Source organism: Salmo trutta, chromosome 4, assembly GCF_901001165.1.
Source record: "Salmo trutta chromosome 4, fSalTru1.1, whole genome shotgun sequence".
Lineage (NCBI taxonomy): Eukaryota > Metazoa > Chordata > Actinopteri > Salmoniformes > Salmonidae > Salmo > Salmo trutta.
In genome coordinates, this window is record NC_042960.1 from 35,801,005 (window position 1) to 35,816,993 (window position 15,989).

At 41.5% G+C, this 15,989-nt stretch overlaps 2 protein-coding genes across 3 annotated transcripts in view; one reads left to right on the plus strand and one right to left on the minus strand.

The window, feature by feature from the left end:
• Nucleotides 1–15,989, minus strand: part of LOC115192295 (myosin light chain kinase family member 4) — a 67,471-nt gene that overhangs the window by 36,203 nt on the left and 15,279 nt on the right. The window lies entirely within an intron of this gene.
• LOC115192296 (leukocyte elastase inhibitor) overlaps nt 1–15,989 on the plus strand; it is a 98,980-nt gene that overhangs the window by 33,727 nt on the left and 49,264 nt on the right. The gene's annotated exons all lie outside the window — the stretch shown is intronic.

The following is a 15,989-nucleotide window of genomic DNA, read 5'->3' on the forward strand; positions in this document are numbered from 1 at the left end:
TCAAGGATGATCAAAGGAAATTGGATGCACATGAGCTCAATTTGGAGTGTCACGGCAAAGATTGATTGTCTATTGAACAATAGCAAGGGATACTTGTGTAAATAAAATAATAAAAAATTATTATCTGCATTGTTGGTTAAGGGCTTGTAATTAAGCATTTCACATAAATGGCTACACCTGTTGTATTTGGCGATTAAATAAAATTTGATATTTCTGTATTTAATTTTCAATCAATTTGCAAAAATGTCTAAAAACGTGTTTTCACTTTGTCATTATGGGGTATGAATTCAGGCTGTGAAACAACAAAATGTGGAATTAGTGAAGGTGTATGAATACTTTCTGAAGGCACTGTTAAAAAATGGCAGGTAAAGCGATGACTTGGGGGACTGCATATTGAGACAGGTCCACTGTCACTGATATCGCCACCCTATCTGGACTGCGGTCTCTGGCACCTATCTGTCTGACCAGAGGGGTTGATTTACGGTCGACCGTGCGACGCCACCTCTACACACTGTGAACCAAATCCCAGCAGTGGTCGAAACCTGGTCTCCTGGACCTTTAACAGGCAACAGCAGGTGGGAGAGCATAGAGCAGGTGTGCTCCCCAAATGGCATCCTATTTCCTACATAGTGCACTATTCCCTGTGGGTCCTGGTCAAAAGTAGTGTACTATATAGGGAATAGGGTTCCATTTGAGATGTAACCAGGGGTTAGAGAGCAATACCTCTTAGATGTATACTTGAAAATAATCTGACCTCAGTAAGGAACAGTGGCTTCATTTATCAAAGATGCGTGTGTACAAAAAATACTCTAAACCTAGCATGCGCCAGTTTTCCCACAAAGGTTGGCATTTATAAATGTTGAACTTGATGGGAAAGTGTCTCCATCTCAGGTCATGCATATGCACAACTTCTAGTGCTTGATCAACTGTATTACAAGCATATTGTTCTTTGGGGGAAATGGAGGTGTTTGATGCATGGGAACAAATATTAGGCAACCATTTATCCAGTGCTCATTCAATAGCCAACCATGCTTGAAAGTAAATAGACTGCTACGGAGGGCACTGTCATTTATCTCATAGGCCTAATATTACTGTAGAGCTATAGCCGCGGAACGACTGTAGTTTGGGGGTGGAGGGGGCTGTGATTTTTGGGGTGATTTTTCTCCAAAATGCTATTTGGAAAAGAGCAAAAACAAACAGAAATGACCACAGACATGAAGCATCACTGCAATATTAGGTTTATATTAGGTTCAAAGGTCTGCGGAATGGCGTGTAAAATGTACTACTCAACCTCATCATACATAGGCTACATTGACTCATTTACTTGTGGAACAGGCATACAGTGCAACACGAAATAGATGCATAAAACATGCTATCAAGGCCGACTTCAAACACCAACATCAATGTGAAAGTAACCAGAGCATAAAACAGCTGACTGTGATTGCAAACTGTGCCAGATAAATCCTACACATGCATTAAAATAAAAAGGCATACATCAAAGGACACACTAAGGCCTACAATCGACAAGGACAAATAAAGACAAACAAATCCGACCAAGGAATTAAGAAAATCATGAAATACAAAAGTAAAATATACACATTAAGGCCTTACCTGTGATTCAGCACCGTATCGGTACAGGTAGGCATAGTGGAGCTCTGTGGCGTGTTGCTGAATGAACAGCGTCTCTGTCTTGTAGCCAGCTACAATTATTCCTTTAGTGGGCAGTTAGACATTTTTTGGGGCACATTTGAGTAGCCTACAATGCTTATATGAACATCATAACTGGCATGCAGAACTTTAGAAATGGTAAGATCAATTATAAATTGGTACTCGTAAAAAAGGTTACAGAACCCCTGCAATAGGCTGTACTTGTGGAACAGCACATGAAGTATAATATGACAGTGTAATTGTGTTGTGCGCTTCCCACCAACATTGTTGCTCTGCATTCAGAGATGTTCCTTATAATGTTTTTCATTTGCCTGTCTACAGTACATTATTCACCAGAGAAATGAAACATTCTGATAATATTGAAGCATTGCATCAACAAGGTGACTCTGAGAGTATTGAAATATTGTATCAACAACAAACAAGGCAGCTCGGAGAATATTGAAAAATGGTCTATCAACAAGAAGGTTTCAAGATACTAATATTGCAACATTGCAGCCACCCTAAAAAATCAGTTTGTCTCTCTCTGATATTAATGTAGTAATATAGACACATACATACATATATATATAGTACCAGTCAAAAGTTTGGACACACCTACTCATTCAAGGGTTTCTCTTTATTTTTTACAATTTTCTACATTGTAGAATAATAGTGAAGACATGAAAACTATGAAATAACACATATGGAATCATGCAGCTTTTCCAACAGTCTTGAAGGAGTTCCCACATATCCTAAGCACCTGTTGGCTGCTTTTCCTTCACTCTGCGGTCCAACTCATCCCAAACCATCTCAATTGGGTTGAGGTCGGGTGATTGTGGAGGGTATGATGCTACAAGCTTGGCTCACCTGTATTTGGGGAGTTTCTCTGCAGATCCTCTCAAGCTCTGTCAGGTTGGATGGAGAGCGTCGCTGCACATCTATTTTCAGGTCTCTCCAAAGACGTTCGATCAGGTTCAAGTCCAGGCTCTGGCTGGGCCGCTCAAGGACATTCAGAGACTTGTTCCGAAGCCACTCCTGCGTTGTCTTGGCTGTGTGCTTAGGGTCATTGTTATGTTGGAAGGTAAACCTTCACCCCAGTCTGAGGTCCTGAGTGCTCTGGAGCAGTTTTTCATGAAGGATCTCTCTGTACTTTGCTCCGTTCATCTTTCCCTCGATCCTGACTAGTCTCCCAGTGCCTACCGCTGAAAAACATCCCCACAGCATGATGTTGCCGCCACCATGCCTCACCGTAGGGATGGTGCCAAGTTTCCTCCAGATGTGATGCTTGGCATTCAGGCCAAAGAGTTCAATCTTGGTTTCATCAGACCAGCAAATCTTGTTTCTCATGGTCTTTTGGTGCCTTTTGGCAAACTCCAAGTGGGCTGTAATGTGCCTTTTACTGAGGAGTGACTTCTGTCTAGCCACTCTACCATGCTGCAGAGATGGTTGAGCATCTGGAATGTTCGCCCATCTCGACAGAGTAACTCTGGAGCTCTATCAGAGTGACCATCAGGTTCTTGGTCACCTCCCTGAGCAAGGCTCTTCTCCCTCAATTGCTCAGTTTGGGCGAGTGGCCAGCTCTAGGAAGTATCTTGGTGGTTCCAAACTTCATCCATTTAAGAATGATGGAGGCCACTGTGTTCTTGGGGACCTACACACAATCCTGTCTCAGAGCTCTACGAACAATTCATTCAACCTCGTGGCTTGGTTTTTGCTCTGACATGCACTGTCAACTGTGGGACCTTATATATAGACAGGTGTGTGCCTTGTGAATCATGTCCAATCAATTGAATTGACCACAGGTTCACTCCAATCAAGTTGTAGAAACATCTTAAGGATGATCAATGGAAACAGGATGCACCTGAGCTCAATTTCGAGACTCATTGGTATTTCATAAGGTATTTCTGTTTTTTGTTTTTTTATAAATTAGCAAAAAATTCTAAAAACCTGTTTTTGCTTTGTCGTTATGGGGTACTGTGTGTAGATTGATGAAGAAAAAACAATTATTTAATCAATTTTAGAATAAGGCTGTAATGTAACAGAATGTTGAAAAGGTGAAGGGGTCTGAATATTTTCTGAATGCACTGTATCTCCCCTGACGTGGGCATGTTTTCAATACAAACTCCTTTTGTCGTACAGTACTCCATATAAGGCATCCAGACCTTTTGAAAGTTGCACAGTATGCCTCTTGTAATAAATCAAATCTAGTGAAACATGACTTGACATATCTGCCATCTATTGTGACATTGTGGGAGGATAACCAACCGTCTAATTAATGGCAATGCATTTCTTAGCTGCAATAAGTGCTAGGTTACACAGTCTCTTCTGTCAGTCTCCAGCATCAACATTTCCAAGCAAACAAAAACAGGGAGGAGGGAGAATCTGTAGACATGCTGAGATGAAAGAACATACTCTTTGCCAGAATTCAGCCAGCCTTCACGTGAACATAACATATGCGAATATGTCCCCTTTTGTGTTTTACACCTCCAGCAGAATTACATCTTTGAGTGCATGATATTCAGTTTAACTGTCATATAGCATGTTCTATAGATGGTCTTAAACTGCAATAATTTATGTCTGATATTATATGAACATGACTGGGCATTCAAACATATCTGTATCCATTCATCATCATCACTTGTGTCTCCCAGGTCTCCCTCACATTTTTGGTTCACATATTTTGTGTCCCCAGGAAAAGCCTCTATCAAACCTTGATACATTTTGGAAATCAACTTTAGAAGTCTGTCAGACTGCCTTAAAATAGTTTCAATCTTTGAAGTTTCTGGCATGTCCAGTGTTTTCTGCACAGAGAGACAAAACTGCGTGACAAAACTGCACATTTAAAAGTGGCCTTTTATTGTCCCCAGTACAAGGTGCACTTGTGTAATGATAATGAATTTCTTGATATGCCACACTAGCCAGGTGGATGGATTATATTGGCAAAGGAGAAATGCTCACAAACAGGGATGTAAACAAATGTGTGCACAAAATGTGAGATAGATGAGCGTTTTGTGCATATGATACATTTCTGGGATGTTTTATTTCAGCTCATGAAACATGGGACGTGTAAAGTACTTAAGTAGTTTTTTGGGGGTATCTGTACTTCACTTTACTACTTACATTTTTGACAACTTTTGCTTTTACTCCACTACATTCCTAAAGAAAATAATTTACTTTTTACTCCATACATTTTCCCTGACACCAAAAAGTACTTGTTACATTTCAAATGCTCAGGCAGGACAGTAATATGGTCCAATTCACACACCTATCAATATAACGCGTTGTCATCCCTACTGTCTCTGATCTGGCGGACTAACTAAACAAAAATACTGTGTTTGTAAATTATGTCTGAGTGTTGGAGTGTGCCCCTGGCTGACCGTAAATTTAAAAATTTGTGCCGTCTGGTTTGCTTAATATAAGGAATTTTATGCATAGTATTTACTTTAACTTTACTTTTACTCAAGTATGACAATTGAGTAAAAAAAAACGAATAATGCAAGCAGAGTAGAATTAAGCTGATACCCGCTAAAATCCAGAAAAGAGCCGTTAAATTCTACAACCCTCTAAAAGGAAGCGATTCCCAAACCTTCCTTAACAAAGCCATCACCAACAGAAGAGCCCCTTAAGCAAACTGGTCCTGGGGCTCTGTTCACAAACACAAACAGACCCCACAGAGTCCAAGGACAGCAAAAAAAATTGACCCAACCAAATCATGAGAAACTAAAAATATAATTACTTGACACATTGGAAAGAATTTACAAAAAACAGAGCAAACTAGAATGCTATTTGGCCCTAAACAGAGACGACACAGTGGCAGAATACCTGACCACCATGACTGACACAAAATTAAGGAAATATATTGTACAGATTCAGTGAGCATAGCCTTTCTATTGAGAAAGACCGCCAAATGCAGACCTGGCTCTCAAGAGAAGACAGGCTATGTGCACACTGCCCACAAAATAAGGTGGAAACTGAGCTGCACTTCCTAACCTCCTGCCAAATGTATGACCATATTAGAGACACATATTTCCCTCAGATTACACAGACCCACAAAGAATTCCAAAACCAATCCAATTTTGATAAAATCCCATATCTATTCATGAAATACCACAGTGTGCAATCACAGTAGTGAGATTTGTGACCTGTTGCCACAAGAAAAGGGCAACCAGTGAATAACAAACACCATTGTAAAGACAACCTTTATTTATGTTTATTTATTTTTCCTTTTGTACATCAATACAACACTGTATATAGACATAATATGACATTTGAAATGTCTTAATTCTTTTGGAGCTTTAGTAAATGTAATGTTTACTGTTTATTTCACTTTTGTTTATTATCTATTTCACTTGCTTTGGCAAATGTAAACATATGTTTCCGAGAGAGAGAGAGAGAGAGAGAGAGAGAGAGAGAGAGAGAGAGAGAGAGAGAGAGAGAGAGAGACAGAGAGAGAGAGAGAGAGAGAGAGAGAGAGAGAGATCTGATTTAAATAGCCAGGAATCTTGAGTTACACTTACATGCAGCCCAGAGTCTAATTGGAACCTTTCCTTGGGCTCTCATTGGCTGTTGCTTGGGCAAACAGTGGTATAAATAGAAAATGAAAGCAGAGCACAGTTCATTTGCTGCTCAGCCTGCTGTGGTGCACAAACAGCTATTTTGTAAGGAGATTTTACTTGAAATGATCTTGATAATTTTGCCTACTTTAGTTGTACGCACTGACAAAAATACATCGCTGTGACTAGACCACTTCGTTTGGATATCTGACCTCTACAAGTACACACACTTATGGGCACAAGTAAAAAAAAATCAACACAGATACACTATAGCGGAAAAACAATTATGGCATGTTCAGTAGCAGCACATTACTGTGGCTTTCTGGTTAACTATTGTGAAATATCCCTACATTTTACTCAGTCCCTAGACACCACCTTGTGGCTCTAAATAGTTATATGCTGGATTCAGTGCCGTCCTCACCATAATTACACTGCAGCTTGTGAGAGGGGCTCTCAATGCAGATTCACAGAGCCATAGCCTCCACCAGCGTTAGAAGTGAGGTATTACATCAGCCTGTGTGTGCTGTGTTGCATGTTCGGCCTGTTCCACATAGCGAACGTTCATGTAAACTTGTGAGATCAGGCAGCTTGCGAGGCTAGAATAGATCCTGCTACGTCCCAAATTGGTCCATATTCACTACTTTTGACCAGGACCAATAGGGTGCCATTTGGGATGCTTATTTAAAGCAGCTGGGATCCTACGTAAAACAAGCTGGTGATACTGATGGGTGTGTAAACGTAGGGCTTAAAAAATAAATGAAGGAGAGACGCACACTCTAGGAGCTCAGATGCAAAAATGTTAGGTCCAACGTTTTGACAGACAAGCTGTCTTCATCAGGGTAAATGTAGCTGCCATTTTTCACCAACAGAGGGCAGTACAACACCACAGTAAGAAAGCACCTGTGCCTGTACAGTACAGAATACATAGAGAAATAAATGCACACCAGTGGAGGCTGCTGAGGGGAGGACAGCTCAAAATAATGACTGGAGCAGAGAGAATGAAATGGCATCAAACACATGGAAACCATGTGTTTGATATATTTGATACCATTCCACCTATTCAGCTCCAGCTATTACCACACGCCCGTCCTCCCCAACTAAGGTGCCACCAACTTCCTGTGATGCACACATACACAGAAAAACACACACACACAAACAAACACATACATAACCGCAGGCTAAAAACAACGCTCTGAATAGGAGAGTGAACACACGGTTTAATGCTTGTCCTCAACAGGGCCACTTTTAGGCTCTATTGGTGGTGAGGGTGTAAAGATAGGGGTAATAGTGGTTTTGGCAGAAATCCTTTGATTGGCCGTAGGGCCAGACAGATTACCAGGACGTGTACTCCGAGCATGCGCTAACCAACTGGCAACTGTCTTCACTGACATTTTCAACCTGTCTCTGACTGAGTCTGTAATACCAACATGTTTTAAGCAGACCAACATAGTCCCTGTGCCCAATAACACTAAGGTAACCTGCCTGAATGTCTGTAGCCATAAAGTACTTTGAAAGGCTGGTAATGGCTCACATCATCACCATTATCCCAGAAACCCTAGACCTACTCCAATTTGCATACCACCCCAACAGACCCACAGATGATGCAATCTGTATTGCACTCCTCACTGCCGATTACACCCTGGACAAAGGAACACCTATGTGAAAATGCTATTATTAATTAACTACACTCAGCGTTCAACACCATAGTGCCCTCAAAGCTTATCACTGAGCTAAGGACCCTGGGACTAAACACCTCCTTCTGACAGGCCGCCCCCCCCCCCCCCAGGTGGTAAGGGTAGGCAACAACACATCCGCCATGCTGATCCTCAACACAGGGCCCCCTCAGGGGTGTGCTCAGTCCCCTCCTGTACTCCCTGTTCACTCATGAATGCATGGCCAGGCATGACTCCAACACCATCATTAAGTTTGCCGATGACACAGCAGTGGTAGGCCTGATCACCGACAACGATGAGACAGCCTATAGGGGGGATGTCAGAGACCTGGTCGTGTGGTGCCAGGACAACAACCTCTCCCTCAACATGATCAAGACAAAGGAGATGATTGTGGACTACAGGAAAAGGAGGACCGAGCACCCCCCAATCTCATAGGACGAGGCTGTAGTGGAGCATGTTGAGAGCTTCAAGTTCCTTGGTGTCCACATTCCCAACAAACTATCATGGTCCAAACACACCAACACGGTTGTGAAGAGGGCACGACAAAGCCTATTCCCCCCCAGGAGACTCACAAGATTTGGCATGGGTCCTCAGATCCTCAAAAATGTATACATCTGCACCATCGAGAGCATCCTAACTGGTTGCATTACTGCCTGGTATGGCAACTGCTTGGCCTCCGACCACAAAGCACTACAGAGGGTAGTGTGTACGGGCCAGTACATCACTGGGGCCAAGCTTCCTGCCATCCAGGACCTCTATACCAGGCAGTGTAAGAGGAAGGCCCTAAAAATTGTTGAAGACTCCAGCCACCCTAGTCATAGACTGTTCTCTCTGCTACCACACGGCAAGTGGTAACAGAGCGCCATGTCTAGGTCCAACAGACTTAACAGCTTTTACCCCCAAGCCATAAGACGCCTGAACAGCTAATTAAATGGCTATCCAGACTATTTGCATTGCGCCCCCCTCCACCCCCCCACCCCACCCTTATACTCTGCTGATACTCTCTGTTTATTATCTATGCATAGTCACTTTAACTCTACCTACATGTACATATTACCTCGACTAACCGGTGCCCCTGCACATTGACTCTGTACCGGTACCCCATTTATATAGCCTCGTTATTGTTATTTTACTGATGCTCTTTAATTATTTGTTACTATTATTTTTTATATTTTACTCATCTATTTTTGACTTAACACTTATTTTTTCTTAAAACTGCATTGTTGGTTAACTTCTTCGGCATACAGGGCAGTGTTCGGAATTTCGGATGATTGATGTGCCCAAAGTAAATGCCTGTTACTCAAGCCCAGGAGCTAGGATATGCATATAATTGGTAGCATTGGATAGGAAATACTCTGACGTTTCTAAAACTGTTACAATAATATCTGTGAGTATAAAACAACTGATATGGCAGGCAAAAACCCGAGTAAAATCCATCTAGGATTTTTATTTTTTGAGGTCACAGGCCATTTCAATGCTAGCCTATGGGATATACAAATAGATAGGACCCAGATTGCGGTTCCTATGGCTTCCACCAGATGTCAACAGTCTTTAGACAGGGTTTCAGGCTTGTTTCTTGAAAAATGAACAAGTAGTTGTAGTTTTTCCAAGGTGTCTCTCATTAGAAAAGTAGTCTTGTTGACGCGTGAATGAGGTGTGCGCTCTTATTTATATTTCCTATTGAACATACTATTCTCTGTCTTAAATAGTATTGTTTATTTTGATATTAGAGTACCTGAGGATTAATTAGAAACATTGTTTGACTTGTTTGGACGAACTTTACCAGTAGCTTTTTGGATTTGTTTGTATGCAAGTTGAACGAGTGGATTACTGAGATCATTGGCGTCAACTTAACTGACTTTTTTGGATATAAAGAAAGACTTTATTGAACAAAACGACCATTCATTGTGTAGCTGGGACCCTTGGGATTGAAAATAGAGGAAGATCTTGAAAGGTAAGTGATTTCTGATCCTCAGATAATCGCATGGTATGCTTTCGCCGTAAAGCCTTTTTGAAATCTGACAACGCGGTTGAATTAACAAGAAGTTAGGCTTTTAAATGATGTAAGACACTTGTATTTTCATGAATGTTTAATATTACGATTTTTGTATTTTGAATTTCGCGCTCTGCAATTTCACCGGATGTTGTCGTAGGTGTCCCGCTAGCGGTTTCACTGTAAGGTGAAATAACATTTGATTTGATTTAGTAGGAAACAACTTTGCCAACATTATCATGTCATCAAATGTACTTTAAACAGATGAAAATGTTACAGTATCATGAGCTATGTTGTTGATGTAAATTGAGAAGAGCGTGGGGCCTAGGATCGAGCCTTGGGGTACTCCCTTGGTGACAGGCAGTGGCTGAGACAGCAGATCTGATACACTGCACTCTTTGAGAGAGGTAGTTAGCAAACCAGACCAAAGACCCCTCAGAGACACCAATACTCCTTAGCCGGCCCACAAGAATGGAATGCTCCACTGTATCAAAAGCCTTGGCCAAGTCAATAAAAATAGCAGCACAACATTACTTAGAATCAAGGGCGATGGTGACATCATTGAGGACCTTTAAGGATGCAGTGACACATTCTTAACCTGAGCGGAAACCAGATTGCATACCAGAGAGAATACTATAGACATCAAGAAAGCCGATCAGTTCATTATTGACACATTTTTTCCAACACTTTTGATAAACAGGGCAAAATAGAAATAGGCATATCACAGTTAGGATCAGCTTGATCTCCCCCTTTAAATAAAGAACGAACCTGCCTTCAAAGCAATGGAAACCTCCCCAGAGAGGAGAGACTCTCAAAAGGTCAATCGATAGGCTTGGCGATGATAGGGGCAGCAACCATAAAGAAGAAAGGGTCTAACCATCTGACCAAGATGTCTTTTGGGGGTCAAGTTTAAGGAGCTCCTTTAGCACCTCAGACTCAGTGACCGCCTGCAGGGCGAAACTTTGTTATGGGCCAGGGGAAAAAGAGGGAGGAGCATCGGGGCTAGAAGCATTAGAAGAGGTGGGAGATGAGGAAATGTTAGATGTTAGATGGGCTGAGTCAAATAGGAATCCTGACATAATGAAGTGGTGATTAAAGAGCTCAGCTATGTGCTTCTTGTCAGTAACAACCACATCATCAATATTACAGTGACTTGCGAAAGTTTTCACCCCCTTAGCATTTTTCCAATTTTGTTGCCTTACAACCTGGAATTAAAATAGATTTTTGGGGGGGTTGTATCATTTGATTTACACAACATGCCTACCACTTTGAAGATGCAAAATACTTTTTCTTGTGAAACAAACAAGAAATAAGACAAAAAAACGGAATATTCACACCCCCAAAGTTAATACTTTGTAGAGCCACCTTTTGCAGCAATTACAGCTGCAGGTCTCTTGGGGTATGTCTCTATAAGCTTAGCCACTGGGATTTTTGCCCATTCTTCAAGGCAAAACTGCTCCAGCTCCTTCAAGTTGGATGGGTTCCGCTGGTGCGCAGCAATCTTTAAGTCATACCGCAGATTCTCAATTGGATTGAGGTCTGGGCATTAACTAGGCCATTCCAAGACATTTAAATGTTTCCCCTTAAACCGCTCGAGTGTTGCTTTAGTAGTATGCTTAGGGTCATTGTCCTGCTGGAAGGTTAACCTCCGTCCCAGTCTCAAATATTTGGAAGACTGAAACAGAGTTTCCCTGTATTTAGCGCATCCATCATTCCTTCAATTCTGACCAGTTTCCCAGTCCCTGCCGATGAAAATCATGCCCACAGCACCACCGTGTTTCACAGTGGGGATGGATTTCTCGGGGTGATGAGAGGTGCTGGGTTTGTGCCAGACATAGTGTTTTCCTTGATGGCCAAAAAGCTCAATTTTAGTCTCATCTGACCCTAGTACCTTCTTCCATTTGTTTGGGGAGTCTCCCATATGCCTTTTGGCAAACACCAAACATGTTCGCAAATCTTTTTTCTGGCCACTCTTCCGTAAGGCCCAGCTCTGTGGAGTGTATGGCTCAAAGTGGTCCTATGGACAGATTGCAATCTGTGTTACTAATAGAGAGTCAGAGTCCCGAGTGTGGGAACAAACATAGTCTGTCCCATGGTTGGGTAACAAAGAAAGTTCATAGTCAACAAAGCATGTAGGAGTCAAAAAGCAAATAGAAAAATATCAAAATGCACAATAATTTTTTTAATATATAACAACTTGGCCATTGTGAGTTCAGTCACTCGCCCCAACATTGTGTACGTGCTGGAGCCGAGCAAAAGCTCGGGAGAGAGGGGGGAGTGTGGTAGAGGTACCTGTACCAGACAGGGGGAGACAGGCCAGGGCAGATGGTTAACAGATCACCAGGTGGAATCCAAGCAGCAGTGCAGCAGGCAACGGGAGTAGGTGTCACACCCTCTTGGGAGAAGCTTTCATTTCTGGAGGTAGATTTCTTGTAGAAGATGGCAGTGGATGGTCTCTGAACAGCGAGAGGGGACTTTAAAGGTCTCTGGATAGAGCAGGCTGCAAGAAACTCCTGCCACTTGTTGGGCCCAAAGGCATCGACACCTCTCACTTCACACCTCAGTGCTAATTGAAGTTGTATCTGGTCTGTCCTAGCAAGCTTGGAAGCCTTAAAAGGATCTGACCCTATTTTTAAATTTTTGCCTAAAATGACATACCCAAATCTAACTGCCTGTAGCTCAGGACCTGAAGCAAGGATATCTATATTCTTGATACCATTTGAAAGGAAACACTTTGACGTTTGTGGAAATGTGAAATTAATGTAGGATAATGTAAGACATTAGATCTGGTGAAAGATAATACAAAGAAAACACTTTTCTTCATCATCTTTGAAATGCAAGAGAAAGGCCATAATGTATTATTTCAGGTTAGGTACAAATTAGCAGTGTATGTGCAAAGTGTTGGACTGATCCAATGAATCATTGCATTTATTTTCAAAATGTTGTTTCAAGTCTGCCCAAATGTGCATAATTGGTTTATTGATACATTTTCAAGTTAATAAATGTGCAATCTTCTAAAACGATAGCATGGTATTATTTCACTATCATAACTAGATTAACAGTTAGATTAACACAAACGTAAGCTTTCTGCCCATATAAGATATATCTATGTCCTGGAAAGTTTTCTTGTTACTTACAACCTCATGCTATGCACATTAGCCTACATTAGCTCAACCGTCCCGCGCGGGGGAGGGGGGGCACACCGATCCCGTAGAGGTTAACTCAGCATTCAGACCCCATAAAGTAAAATATATAATTGTCATGTACTTAATTTTTCATTTTTTCATTTTTCTTCTTGGCTTTCAAAATAGCATCAGACCAAACACTACTCACTCAGTTCCTAATATAACAGCAATAATCATAATAGGCAGCCATAGCCTATATACAGTTGAAGTCGGAAGTTTACATCCACCCTAGCCAAATACATTTAAACTCAGTTTTTCACAATTCCTGACATTTAATCCTAGTAAAACATCGCTGTCTTTGGTCAGTTAGGATCACCACTTTATTTTAAGAATTTGAAATGTCAGAATAATAGTAGAGAGAATGATTTATTTCAGCTATTATTTTTTTCATCACATTCCCAGTGGGTCTGAAGTTTACATACACTCAATTAGTATTTGGTTGCATTGCCTTTAAATTGTTTAATTTTGGTCAAACGTTTCGGGTAGCCTTCCACAAGCTTCCCACAATGAGTTGGGTGAATTTTGGCCCATTCCTCCTGACAGAGCTGGTGTAACCTGTGAGTCAGGTTTGTAGGCCTCCTTGCTCGCACACGCTTTTCAGTTCTGCCCACACATATTCTATAGGATTGAGGTCAGGGCTTTGTGATGGCCACTCCAATACCTTGACTTTGTTGTCCTTAAGCCATTTTGCCACAAATTTGGAAGTATGCTTGGGGTCATTGTCCATTTGGAAGACCCATTTGCTTTAACTTCCTGACTGATGTCTTGAGATGTTGCTTCAATATATCCACATCATTTCCGTCCTCATGGTGCCATCTATTTTGTGAAGTGCACCAGGCCCTCCTGCAGCAAAGCAGCCACACAACATAATGCTGCCGCCCCCGTGCTTCACGGTTGGGATGGTGTTCTTTGGCTTCCAAGCCTCCCCCTTTTTCCTCCAAACACAACGATGGTCATTATGGCCAAACAGTTCTATTTTTGTTTCATCAGACCAGAGGACATTTCTCCAAAAAGTACGATCTTTATCCCCATGTGCAGTTGCAAACCGTAGTCTGGCTTTTTTCATGACGGTTTTGTAGCATTGGCTTCTTGCTTGCTGAGTGGCCTTTCAGGTTATGTCGATATAGGACTCCTTTTACTGTGGATATAGATACTTTTGTACACGTTTCCTCCAGCATCTTCACAAGGTCATATGCTGTTGTTCTGGGATTCATTTGCACTTTTTGCACCAAAGTACAATCATCTGTAGGAGACAGAACGTGTCTCCTTCCTGAGCAGTATGACGGCTGCATGGTCCGATGGTGTTTATACTTGCATACTATTGTTGTACAGATGAACGTGGTACCTTCAGGCGTTTGTAAATTGCTCCCAAGTATTAACCAGACTTTTGGAGGTCTACAATTTTTTTTCCGAGGTCTTGGCTGATTTTTTTTGATTTTCCCATGATGTCAAGCAAAGAGGCACTGAGTTTGAAGGTAGGTCTTGAAATACATCCACAGGTACACCTCCAATTGACTCAAATTATGTCAATTAGCCTATCAGAAGCTTCTAAAGTCATGATATCATTTTCTGGAATTGTCCAAACTTTTTAAAGGCACAGTCAACTTAGTGTATGTAAACTTCTGTCCCACTGGAATTTTGATACAGTGAATTATAAGTGAAATAATCTGTCTATAAACTATTGTTGTAGAAATGACTTGTGCCGTGCACAAAGTAGATGTCCTAACCAACTTGCCAAAACTATAGTTTGTTATCAAGAAATTTGTGGAGTGGTTGAAAAACAAGTTTTAATGACTCCAACCTAAGTGTATGTAAACTTCCAACTTCAACTGTAGACTAGGCTATGGCTGTGAGTCAAAATGCAAGCTGAGTGCAGTTCTCTGCTGGGTGTGGGAGATCAAGTGCGCAATGTATTGTCTGACATCAGTTAAATGATCATTAGCCTATAGTGCCTAACTATTGCCTGTAGTGCCTCCTACTCAGTGGTGTAAAGTACTTTAGTGAAAATACTTTAAAGTACTACTTAAGTAGTTTTTGGGGGTATCTGTACTTTACTATTTCTATTTTTGACAACTTTTACCTTTACTTCACTACATTCCTAAAGAAAATGATGTACTTTTTACTCCATACATTTTCCCTGACACCCAAAAGTACTCATTACATTTGGAATGCTTAGCAGGACAGGGAACTGGTCCAATTCACACACTGATCAAGAGAAAACCCCTGGTCATCCCTATTGCATCTGATCTGGCGGACTCATTCAATTATGTAAATTAGGTTTGAGTGTTGGAGTGTGCCACTGGCTATCTGTAAAATATACTTTCACTACTCAAGTATATTTTAGCAATTACATGTACTTTTGATACTTAAGTATATTTTTAAGCAAATACTTTTTGACTTTTACTCAAGTAGTATTTTAATGGGTGACTTTCACTTCAGTCATATTCTATTAACATAACTTTACTTTTACTCAAGTATTACAATTGTGTACTTTTCCCACCATTGCTCCTACTGGCTCTCCAACACCACTTCCAGTAGCAGCTGGTCTCCCATCCAGGGACTGACCAGGACCAAAGCTGCTTAGCTTCAGAGGCAAGCCAGCAGTGGGATGCAGGGTGGTAAGCTGCTGGGTATGAATCGGGGTTTGGGGTTGAGATGAGAGGATGAGGGGGTACAGGTGAGGAGATGAGGGGTACAGGTGCAGGTGAGGATTTGGTTGCAAGACTTACCTTTTGGAGAGGGATATAGGTGAGGATCTGGGATGATAGCCTTACTCTTTACAGGACTGTTGGAGCTAGAAACACAAGCATTTCGCTGCACCTGCAATAACATCTGCAAATCTGTGTAGGCGACCAGTAAACTTTGATTTGATACAGGTGAGGAATGGGGTGAAGACCCTACCTGTCGAGGGTAAAGGGTAAGAGGATGGATGGGTATA